Genomic DNA, 11,837 nt, shown 5'->3' on the forward strand with positions numbered 1-11,837 from the left:
CTTTGGCTTGGCATAATCAGCAGATCTCTCCTCTGAGGGGAAGACAAGTGTCTGCTGGTTTGGATTAAGACACATTAGCAGAGGAAGCATATGGTCATTTACACAGCGCCTGCTCCCACACTGAGCCAAGGTTAACAAATTAAAGAAAGGGAAACGTGCTCCATAAATGTGGATCTAATTAATCGTGAGATCATCGCTCCCAGCTATCGTTATTTTACGAGAACCAAAATTGAAGAAACTCTAACCCACCCTCCATGTGGACATACTGAAAAATCATTCCTGTAAGGAGCTCCTCATAATGTGAAGACAAACACTATTGGATTCTAAGGACAGATTCGTTTCTGCCAGAGTTTTATTGAGAAGATACAGGAAGAAACAGGGTTATTTAATGAAGGACAGGATTGCATCTTCTTTTGTTCTTTCAACAGGTTAGTAATTACAGGAGCAGTAATTAGCCTTGACAGAGAATACACAAAACGATAAATGGATCGTGTGCTCATGGAGGGGCCTTTGCGATGCCAAGCTTATTATTTCCAGTCGGAGCTAATTATCCTTATTATACTGCATGACTCTTTTTTCTTGAATTATGAGTGGAAAAGTGCTGAATAGAGATTTTTCCTCCCAAAGTGTCCTGAACTATGGAGGGAAATGAAAATCACCAACAATGAAATGCTTGTTAGACAATGAGAACGATCATCTGTCTATAAAGGGACTCTGAAGGAACTTCCCTTTTCCTGAGCTATAGAAATATAAAGCACCACTCGGAAAATGATCACAGTTTGGTTGTTTTTTGTTGTTGTTGTTGTTTCCGTTTGGTTTTTGCACAGGAATGCTGGGAGGGAAAGAGCTAGTCTCTTGCTCAGCCTCAAGGCAGTGGCAAAGCAGCAGGAAGGAAGATGGGAAGTTCTGAATCTGAATGTGAGGTAGAGTGGAAGAGGCTATTGTTTATTTTATGTTTTATTTACTTATCTATTTAGTGTGGGGGGGGGTGGGTATGGGTGGGTGTGGGTGGGTGCTAATTCTGGGGATTAAACCCAGGGCTTGAGTCCTATCTTTTTCTGCTCAAGGCCAGCACTCTGCCACTTGAGCTACACCTCCACTTTGTTGCTGGTTAATTGAAGTTAAGAGTCTCATGAACTTTCCTTCTCTGGTTGGCTTTGAACCAATGTCCTCAGATCTCAGGCTCCTGAGTATCTAAGAATACAGGTGTGAACCACTGGCATCCAGCTTTTTTTTTTTTTTTTGAAGTAAGCAGATCCTTACACATGCCTGCTAAATAAACACTCCAGCACTGAATTACATTTCCCCCCACAAAGGTCTGTAGTCAGACACAGACACTCAGTAAAGTTGTAGTTACAGATCTGTGCAATTAAATCTCCACTAGTCAGAGGTTTCAGTGTGAGGAAAGCCCAAATGCCACCTGCAAAGCAACCCGAGGAGAGACTTTGATTCGAAATTCAACTTCCATGCATTCCTTCCATCTTTTCCCTTTCCCTATTGCCCTCCTTCCCTTGGAGTGATACATATGAGCAAAATTCCACAGATGGTGCATGCTTTTATGAGCTCCATCCTGAAATTTGGTTTGAAATTTCCCGTGTCCTCTGGGCTCCTCTCTTTGCAACAGATGCACTTAAATGTTAGGAATGTATTTGTGGCCTGTGCTCCAACCAGAGCTGAAGAAGGGAGAGGCAGAGCTCAGCACGCAGAGGAGACAAGTCATCAATACAGGAGAACCATCCTTGCTTGCAAGAGCTGGGCTGAAATAAATGGCCTCAGCCCCTGTAGGCACAGCCAGTCACCTCAAAAGAAACCTCATCTTCTTCTTCAGCTCAGGTCTGTTTTCTAAGTAAGATGTTCAATGTAATGGTTCCCTAAGAAGTGCTTTGCTTTCTTTAGTTTCTTATTGTTGCCGTTAGTAGGCTTCTGGATTCCAGAGGGATGGATGGATGCGCGAGTTCACAGGAGTTCAATTAGGGGAAGGTTCTTTTTAAGGACATCAGGTTCTGTAAGGTGACACCAACTAAGAATACAACACTAGGTCCAGGATAAGGAATGAGTCAACCCTTTTATTTAGTATGACCACAGTGATATGCTCGTTTACTTAGACTAAAATATTCTTGAACAGAAAGTTATAGGCTCTCTGTATGAGTTTAAAATGTCAGCCAAGAAAAGGAGGCGATCAAATATTTCACAATGCTAGTTTCCTCTAACCCTCTACCACACATGAGATTTGGAGGTGATACGAAATTTTCCAAATAGGGATATGCCCTAGTAAATATAGATAGAGAGAGAAAGATGATAGATAGAAATAGAGATACAGATAGAGAGATGATAGATAGATAGATAGATAGATAGATAGATAGATAGATAGATAGATAGATAGATAGATAGATAGATAGACAGACAGATTATTTAAGGAAAGTAGCATGTTTTGGAGATAATTTCAGTTATTTAATGAAGATAAAAATCTCATTTATGCTTGTAAGATGGTTAGGTAGATCAGATATCTATCTAATAATTGTCCAGACCCTATCCCCAGTCCACTGGCATTGGGAAATTCATTGTTTTACCCCATGTGTCATACTCTTCCATTCTCAGTAGAAGTTTTATCTTGTCAGTTATTCATTCATCTTTTCCACAGGACTGTTTTCACTGAGCTAAATTGATTCCACTGTCACTATATCTACATGTGTCATTGTTGTTATTCCTTAGCTAAATCTGGTCAATACTTATCTGTTAAGGGACTAAATGGACATCCAGTTTCCAGTTACAGTTTACAGATACCCTTGGAATCTGATGGTATGATTCCTCAGAGGAAAAACCTAGAATGTTCAAGATGTACCATTTTTCCACATAAAACCACTTAACTTTAGCTAATGACATTCTGCCTTTCAACAATTTTTAATTTTTTTCTGTATCACTTCAATAAAGCACATTGACTTTGACCTTGCTTTGGGGTACCATTTGCTTTGGAGAGAAGCAGATTTTCACAAAATTAAGGTCAGGGAAACACTCCGAAGATCAGACAATTTCAACACAAATGATAATCACGTGGGACCGAGAGTTTCTCCACATCAACTGAGCTGGTTGCTGAATGCATATGAAATGAAGATTTTTGGTTCTGTAATTTCTTTTGCTTTTTTTCAAAAAATAATATTATTTATTGGATCATGTTTGGTCAATGCCGCATAGTTATAAAGTTTTAGAGAAATAAATCATTCCGGTGGAAATATTTTCCAGCTAATTTAGTAGGCTTTTTCCTTTGGGAGGTGGTGGACAATAATGCATTCAGTTATATTACCCATTCTTTGCAAAATGGCTAATAGTAAGAACGAATATGAAATAAACTCCAAGTGAAGAGTAGTTTATTTAAATCCAGATTTGGTCATGTCTCGGATCTGTTTAGACCTTCAGAGGTCTCCATTCTTCTTGGGATAAAGTCCCCCAAATTGCATGACTTCACAAGGCTCTCTGTGACTATTCTTGCTTACACAGGCATCTCTACTCATGGACCTCCCTAGGAGCTCTCTAAATGGGTTTAAAGGTGTCAGCCCAGGAAAGTATGCAATTAATAATTGTGCAATGTTATCTTACTCTAACATCCCATCGTGCATGAGATTAAAAGTGATCATTGATTTCTCAAATAAGGACTTGTTTTTTTTTAATTTAATTTAATTTTATTTGTGAACATACTGTACAGAGGGGTTACAATTACATGGGCAGGATAATGCGTACATTTCTTACCAAACATTGCACCCTCCTCCTTTGGTTTACCCTTCACATCCCTTCCCAGCCTCCCCCCTCCCCCCATCCCAATCCTTCTCCTTCCCCCCCTTCTCCTCCCCCCCACCCTGCACCGACGTTGTAAAGCTCGTTTTGGACATGACAACTTGTACTTCTCATTGTTGCAACAGGTCCACCTGTATCCTTAAACAACTGGTTTTTCCCCATCTCCTCCACAAGTTATACTAACATCAAATATAGTGAAAGCAAGGGTTATACTGTGGGGGAGGGATATACAAAGCAACAAAGAGATAATCTTATAAATGCGTTAGAAACACATGTATGAAAGAAAAAAAACATTAAAATACATATCTAAGGGTTCATTTTCCTGACATCACATTATCTGACCTTTTACCAGTAAATTTTAGTTAAGCAATGAGTATATACTGTAGATGCCCTATCCCACAACCACTATCATCACCAACACACACACACACACACACACACACACACACACACACACACACACACACACACACACACACACACACACACATCTTTCAGAACCTGATTTCCATAACTTTCCCTGGAAATCTTCCCAGTTTCTGCACACCTGAGTTAGATGTCCCTTTGTCTGATACTATAACAGCATATATGTCTGCCTAAGAGTGCTTTAGAATTATTTGTTCTCTCTCTCTCTCTCTCTCTCTCTCTCTCTCTCTCTCTCTCTCTCTCTCTCTCTCTCTCTCTCTCTCTCTCTCTCTCTCTCTCTCTCTCTCTCTCTCTCTCTCTCTCTCTCTCTCTCTCTCTCTCTCTCTCTCTCTCTCTCTCTCTCTCTCTCTCTCTCTCTCTCCTTTGGAGCTCCTTGAGTACAGAAATGTGCATGTTAACCTCACCACAGCTGCATATTACTTGTACCTCTTGCATAATTCATTTACAAAATACACCGTATTGAGTCTCTATATTGGGAATGCTCTGTCCTCCATCCTTCTGTAAACTCCACCATTCAAAGGGGAGCTGTAATTTGAAATTAGACATAGTTCATCCTAATACATAGGATATATCTCTGGTTTATTCTGCTGCCTGCTATATGTCATAGGAAACCCTAGGTGGAGGCCAAGATTTGGGACATATGCCAATAATTGTACACACACCTTTCCTGTTCACCACAGAATGTTTTTGTGAATGATGCTGAGGGAAGCAGTGTGGGTACAGACTTCTAATACTACATTTGCCCAGCAAGCATACTGTTTGTTTATTCATTTGAGATAGATTGGGAACAGAATGGACCCCCCTCCAGCCAAGCCAGCATGTGGTGGTAGGGTCTGTGCCATGGCTGCAGAACCCTTCTAGCCTCCCAGGCCAATGTGAGAAACCCACTTCCTGGAATTTTCAGAACACAGGGGCAAAGCAATCAGACATCTGCACATATTTTGCAAGGCAATCCTAGCAGATGGAGTGGCTGCCCTAATAAACCACAACACCTGAAATTTAGATTTCAGATTTCGGGTTAAGGTTTCATGTTATTTTTCGGCAATTATGAGCTGCAATCATGATTAAATCTACCCCAAAACTGGTATCTGTTCTTCCTCCTAATAACTCTGCCTAGCTTTACAGTCTGCTCAGAGGAATAATTTCTGAACCTGTTTAGGTTTTATAAAAAGCCAGAACATAATGCTGGGGGATTTATGTCCATGGAAATTTATAGATATTATTAAGTATATTCCTGAATGATAAAAATGGGAGGAACTGGCTTTGTTTATGCTCTTTGTGTTTTGTTTTGCTTGGCTGAAAGTCAGGTTGCCATCAACTGAGAGGATAACTCATGAGTCAATGCCTAAGAAAACTTTGAAAGACTTAGATAGAACTGTTCTTATCCTTCTGAAAGGCTATTATTCAGTCAAAACAGCACAAATCAAGTTAGACAGAGATTTGGAGAATTGTTGTTGTGTTGAACATTTTTTTTAACCCATGAATTTTCTTTCATTTCTATGGCCAACAGTTTCTGTTATTCATGCCTGTTGGTCTGCCTATGTGTGGTATAAGGTTGGCAGGCTGACTTTCATTCTTTATCTCACGAAAATAATAGTGAATAAACTACAATTGAATAATCTATGCATTGGGTTATAAACACAGTAAACTATAAGCATCTGAAAGTTAAAAAATTCATTGGTGGGCTGGGAAGGTGGCTCAGTGGTAGAGCGCTTGCCTTGCATGCCTGAGGCCCTGGGTTTGATTCCTCAGTACCACATAAGCAAAAAGAAAAAAGCTGGAAGTGGCGCTGTGGCTCAAGTGGTAGGGTGCTAGCCTTGAGCTGAAGAGCTGAGGGACAGCGCCCAGGCCCAGAGTTCAGGTCCCACGACCAGAGTCCCCCCCAAAAAAAAATTCATTGGTGAAAAATGTGTTACAAAGATGGAATTACCTTTTTAAAAAGTATATTCTTCTTAGGATCTAGATAAAACATTGACTATTACATGGTAAATCCAATTGAAGAAATTTCCTAAGTCAATGGGAGAATGCTTATCTGATAATAAGACGATTATACTACATGTGTGTATTTTTAAGCACTGAGTAAACGAGTCTGGTAATTGGCAACCATGGCAGAAAACCAGCTGAGTCCTTCGGGGAAGGATATTGTCATTTCCTCCCAACGTGGAGAATCTTGGACATTAGCCTGGAAAGCATTTCTAAAGGTACTTAGCACTAATTAGCACTTTCTACAAAGATCTTCATCTGTAGAATTACTTATAGGAGAGTCGGGCATCTCTTAAAATGGTGTTGAGTATTCTTCAGTGGCTCATAGAGAAACCTAGGCTGCCCGTGAAAAGATAAGTTTCATTTAAAAAAATAAAAATTAAACCAATGGAAGATTTCTAAAAAAATTCTGGGGAACGAGTGAACGTTCCAGAAAACTCATTGTGTAAGCTTATCAATAGCACACAGAACCAAATGGACAGTCAAGAGAGCTATGTTTTGGTTCTTATAGCCTGTGGCCCCAAACTGTGTTGCAAGCTTAATTTTCTTTATCTGAAAAATGAGGATAACACTTTCTTTGCCTCACTGGGTCCCTATAGGAGTCAAATGAGAGAAGTGACATCAAGTCCTATGGAAAGCTGAAATCGCTGCACAAATACATAGCTTAGAGAATGATCCAGATTCTGAAGTGTGCAAGGTCACTGAAAAATAACCATTTGGTTATATGTAAAATCTAATCGGTCTAGAAGTGTTAAGAAATAGGTTCTTGGTTGAGACATTGTGGTTTTGAATCATAGATTCCTTATTTTCCATATGTTGCTTATTGGACATCCTTCGGGCTCATTCATGACCTCTTAAGAAAAATGTTTAATGTGGCTGGTGCTAGCTTTTGTTCAGTTCCTTAACTATGTGTGATATGATAAAATCACTAAAAACTTAAGCACCATCTTTTTGTAGAAATAAAATTTAATGGGATATTTTGCAACCCTATAATGATTTTCTAATCTTGACCTTGTTTTAAAAAAATATTGTCTTTCAGAGTACCTAAGTGAATTATGATCATTTTAGAAATTTGAAAAAGATGAAAAAGAAAAGAAAGTTACCACCTCATTGATTTTTTTTTAAATCTGTTGCCTAAACTAAAAACTTTTAATACCCTTTTTAATGTCACTGGTCCCATCTCCAGAGACCTTGGTTACTGTTTTTCCAGGAGTTTATATGATTTTCTCTTACTTAGAATCTGCCAGCTCAGGCATAGAACATTCATATAGAAAACAAGAATTAAACCCAACTGCTTGATAGTCGTCCAACTTCCAATCACATTAAATACTTGCTTTACACATATTTTTCAATTTTGTCCATCAGAAGCTGTATTCTAGTTAACAGCTTATTAACTCAATTTACAACTTTTTATATATTCCAACAGATGGTGAGTGGCCTCCATTGGCACTCTGAACCAAGTTCTACAAATGTTAGGGGCAGAGTTATATCAGGGAAAGGAGCCTATTCTAGTATGCACAGCTCTAAGAAACCCTAAGCAAGAGTCTCAATATGCCCCCTTTTAACACACACAATTCCTAAGCCCTTCCTATATATAATGTTGTTGGGGAGAAGGAAGGACAGAGGTGAAAGACTCAAAAGGGACAGAAGAGAAAAAAGGATCCACTTTGTCCTACTATTATCACAACACATTCTAAAAGCTGTTTTGCTTATCTGTTCCTGTACTAGACTATGAGCTTTTGAGGCATTAGCTGAGTCATGTTCTAAGTCCAAAATAGGCAGTCGAGAAATAGCTGTTGAAAGGATCTAATGAATGGATAAACAAACAATACACAAAAAGGAGAGTTACAGGTCCTTGAAGTGAAAACATGCGCTGTCCATTGCTATATACTTATGGATATCAGAAACTGACAATTGGAAAGTATACCTCTGGAGCATTTCAATAAGTTGCCACTTAAGTTCAGATGCAGAATTTCCAGCTTATTTATGAAAATATTAATGCCTCTAGTTGACAGCCAAGTGACATTTTTAGGCTGAGTGATTGCCAACATGGTATACTCTAGTGGAATTTGCAATCCACTTTTAAAAAGTGATGCACCTTGGTATAGCTCAGATAAAACTTAGTTTGGCACTTAGTTTGGTGAAATACTTTCAAGCTCCCAAAGAACGCTTGAAACATGGATTGAACCCATCTCTCTATATACTATGAATTAGTCTGCACACACAAACACTTAAAATTTAATTATAACTTAAGCACAGCAAGAAATCAATAATAACAAATCATAATAAAGTCGAGTAACTATAACAATATACTATAATGGGAACATGGTATCTCCCAATATCTTATTGTACTATAACCACACACGAGATTGTCCTTGCTTATGAAGACAAGAACTTTCATCTTTTCACTTAAAGGAAGCACTTTGTGGTTTCCGTTTGGCAGACCTGATTAGCCAGTATCACTCCTCTGTGCTGTGGGGCCTTTTAGGACTGTTATTGGGGAAAACAATACAATCCTGTGAGAGTTCATTTAATGACCTACAGGCCACTGAGCTAGTAACAATCAGGTAACATATAAAGCGTGGATCTCTTGGGCAGAGGGTCAATCATGCCCCAGGTAGGATGAAGCAGCCTGGCACTATCTCACCCCTTAACATTAAGAATTCTCTTCTTCTGGAATTTTCTATTTCCTATTTCAAGACCACAGAAGACCAGGAGGCATGGAAACTATAGAAAGTAAACTATGGGGACGCAGGGGACTATTCTATTCTCAAACTCACTCTTTGCTCTTGAATTGTACTATATATCAACCCCAAATTGTAATTTTGATCCTGTGGAGTCATAATACAGTAAGGAATTGAAAGCAAAGTCAAGATAAGTAAGGGTCTATGTGTGCAGCACTTAGAGACAGGTAAATGTGCTAGTCACACTTAGCACTCACTATTATTTTGTCACATTTAGTTTGCTTGTGGCAACAAAATGGTAGCCAACCTACTGAAAAATTTTCTGCTGCTAAACCCAGAGCAACCAGCGTATTTCTCTCTAGGATCAATGTTTGTGAACTGTCAAGGTACACATAACAAAAGCATTAGTATCTTTGGAATACACAGATCACTTTGTCATCCTGCCTGTTTTGTAATTTCAGTATTAACCATACTGTTGGGTTTGGATACCCATACCTATAATCTAGTTGTGTCATTTCTCAGAATTTATCCTAAAGGGGAAAAAAAGCAGAGAGATGTGCAAATATTTGTGTATGAATATGCTTACCACAGCATTGTTCATATTAGTAAAACACTTGAAAATAAGCTTAATGTCCTACTGTAGGAGATTGGGTAAATAAAGTGGGATGTAGCCACAGGGTAATACATTACAAAGCCATTAAGAATCATGACATAGAAGGACAGCAAGTCGTGCAGGGAATAAGCACAGTATATTTCACAGCACACTGTTAACTGAGAACAGGTTGGAAAATAGCATCCAGTCATCTCTTGGTATCCATGAGAGACTAATTCCAAGACCCCCACAGATTCAGGGATACTTAAGTCCTTTGGATACCATGCATTTGCATATAAACCTACATCTCTACTTTAACTCTCCTCCAGATTAGTTAAAAACAGTTACTACACATGTAAATGCTCTAAAAATACTTATTACACTGTGTTGTTTGGAGAATAATGATAAGAAAGGGAAGGTCTGTACATTTTCACTGTACATTTTCACTACAGAAAACTTTTTTCCCCTAACATTGCAATCTGAGGTTGATTAAAACCCGGATGGTAAACCCAGAGCTGCAGAAGACTGACTGTGTAATGTGATTCTACTATTCCAACATATCTACAAATGCATTTTTTTAAAGAAAGACTACAGTGATATGGACAAAAGTAGTTTTCTCTAGTTGACATTAAGGGTGATCCTGTCTTCCTGTCTTTCATCTTTGTGCCTTTGTCTATTTTTTAAGTTTCCTACGATGAAAATGTAAAAAAAAAATTAAAGTGTGTTATTCTAAAAATACAATGAATGAGTTGATATCAGCTCTCAGGTCCAAAACACTGAGCTTCCAGTTTTCAGAGTTCTCTCCCCCTCTTTCTGCTGTTTGAATATATGTTTGCTGTGCTTCCTGGCACATGCCTGCTCCTTTGATGGCTGTCTGTGTCTTGCTCATTTTCATATTCACAATATAAAAGAAATGAAAAACCATGAAGCAATCTCATGTTGTAACAAATCTCCAGAAAAAAAAAATTAACCCTCACAGATCTTAAATTTAATGCCTAATCCTGAGAACATCCCTCTATCTTTCCACTTGGTTGGATAAACAAAATACCCACCCAGGTTAACACATCATAGTAAACTGGGCAGAGTACAGCATGCTTGTAATCTTGGCTCTTTAGGAGGTAAGAAGGTAAGCTGAGGTAAGAAGGCTAGACTTAAAGCTAACCTGGAGTACAGAGTGAGATTTTTTCTCTCTCAAAAACCACCACCACAACAAAATTAATGGGGTGGGCTGTACAGGGGCTTAATTGGCTTTCTTTTTTTTTTTTTTAGTGAGCATCTCACTATTCACCGAGTAAACATGTTTTGCAGGCATCCATTAGTAAACAGTTAAACATAGTGATGATCATTTTGATAAGGCACTGAACATTAATGCCTTGTTCAATCCTCCTCATGACATGTGCTCAAATGGGAATATATTTCCCCAGCCAAGTTCCCCCTGCATCAGTGAAAGAATTATTCCCACAGGGGAGATTTTCAGGGTAGAGGGGAGGAGAGTACGTGAGGAAAAGCTGACCTCTCTACCTGGTCCCTTGATGGGCCTCCGAAGGAAAGATGCCGGAGCCAAACGCTTTAGGAAGATTTATTCCATCTAATTAAAGTCACGGTGACCAAGGGCGTTCCCTGGAATGCCTGCCACCCCCTTACATGGCAGTTCCTGTAACCCTAAGGCAGGTGATTAGGGTCCCTGCAATCTAGTCTAGACTTTGGGTTTTTCTGGTTCCAGCACGCTCAGCCAATCAATATGCATTAATCATCCCATGCTGATTGTGAACGTGACTCAGCCTCTGTGACTCACCCGAATCACACACAGGGAAGTCTGTTGTGACTGAAGATGGGCAGGAGTGAAAGGGAGTCAAGAAACAAGCTTTGCCTGGAGGCTCAGAATATTCCAGCCATGAATGAGGACGCACAGAGGTGAGGCAGAGACCCAGTGTGAATTCCTGAGTCCTGGGCAGCCGGTGGATGGCGCCTTTCCAGCATTGTCTGCACAGCTAGTTTAGCTCCCAAGTTAAGTTGTTTTGAATTACAATTCTTTTTCATATATAGATATCTTATCCTTCCAACTTTGTTATACAGCTCAGGAGGGGAGGGGCCGTGTGGCTCTGAGCTAGGTCTCCAGCCCCCCAGCTCCAGCCATATAGAAGTGGCTTCTCAATACCGATGATGGGTGCACATTGCCTCCTGGGTGATTGTTTTGATGCTTCTAGGAAAATCTGCTAGCTGACCCAAACCCAGGTGAAACTTTCAGAGACGCTGTCAAGCTTGATTGCCCAGTGAAACTTCTTTGGCCTGCTAATCACTGCAAAACAGGCTCTCTCACTCCTATGAGATTTCCCCTCCTTCCTGTTCTCAGCTAGAAATAC

Source organism: Dipodomys merriami, unplaced genomic scaffold (genome assembly GCF_024711535.1).
Source record: "Dipodomys merriami isolate MVZ:Mamm:240054 unplaced genomic scaffold, mDipMer1.0.p SCAF_16, whole genome shotgun sequence".
Lineage (NCBI taxonomy): Eukaryota > Metazoa > Chordata > Mammalia > Rodentia > Heteromyidae > Dipodomys > Dipodomys merriami.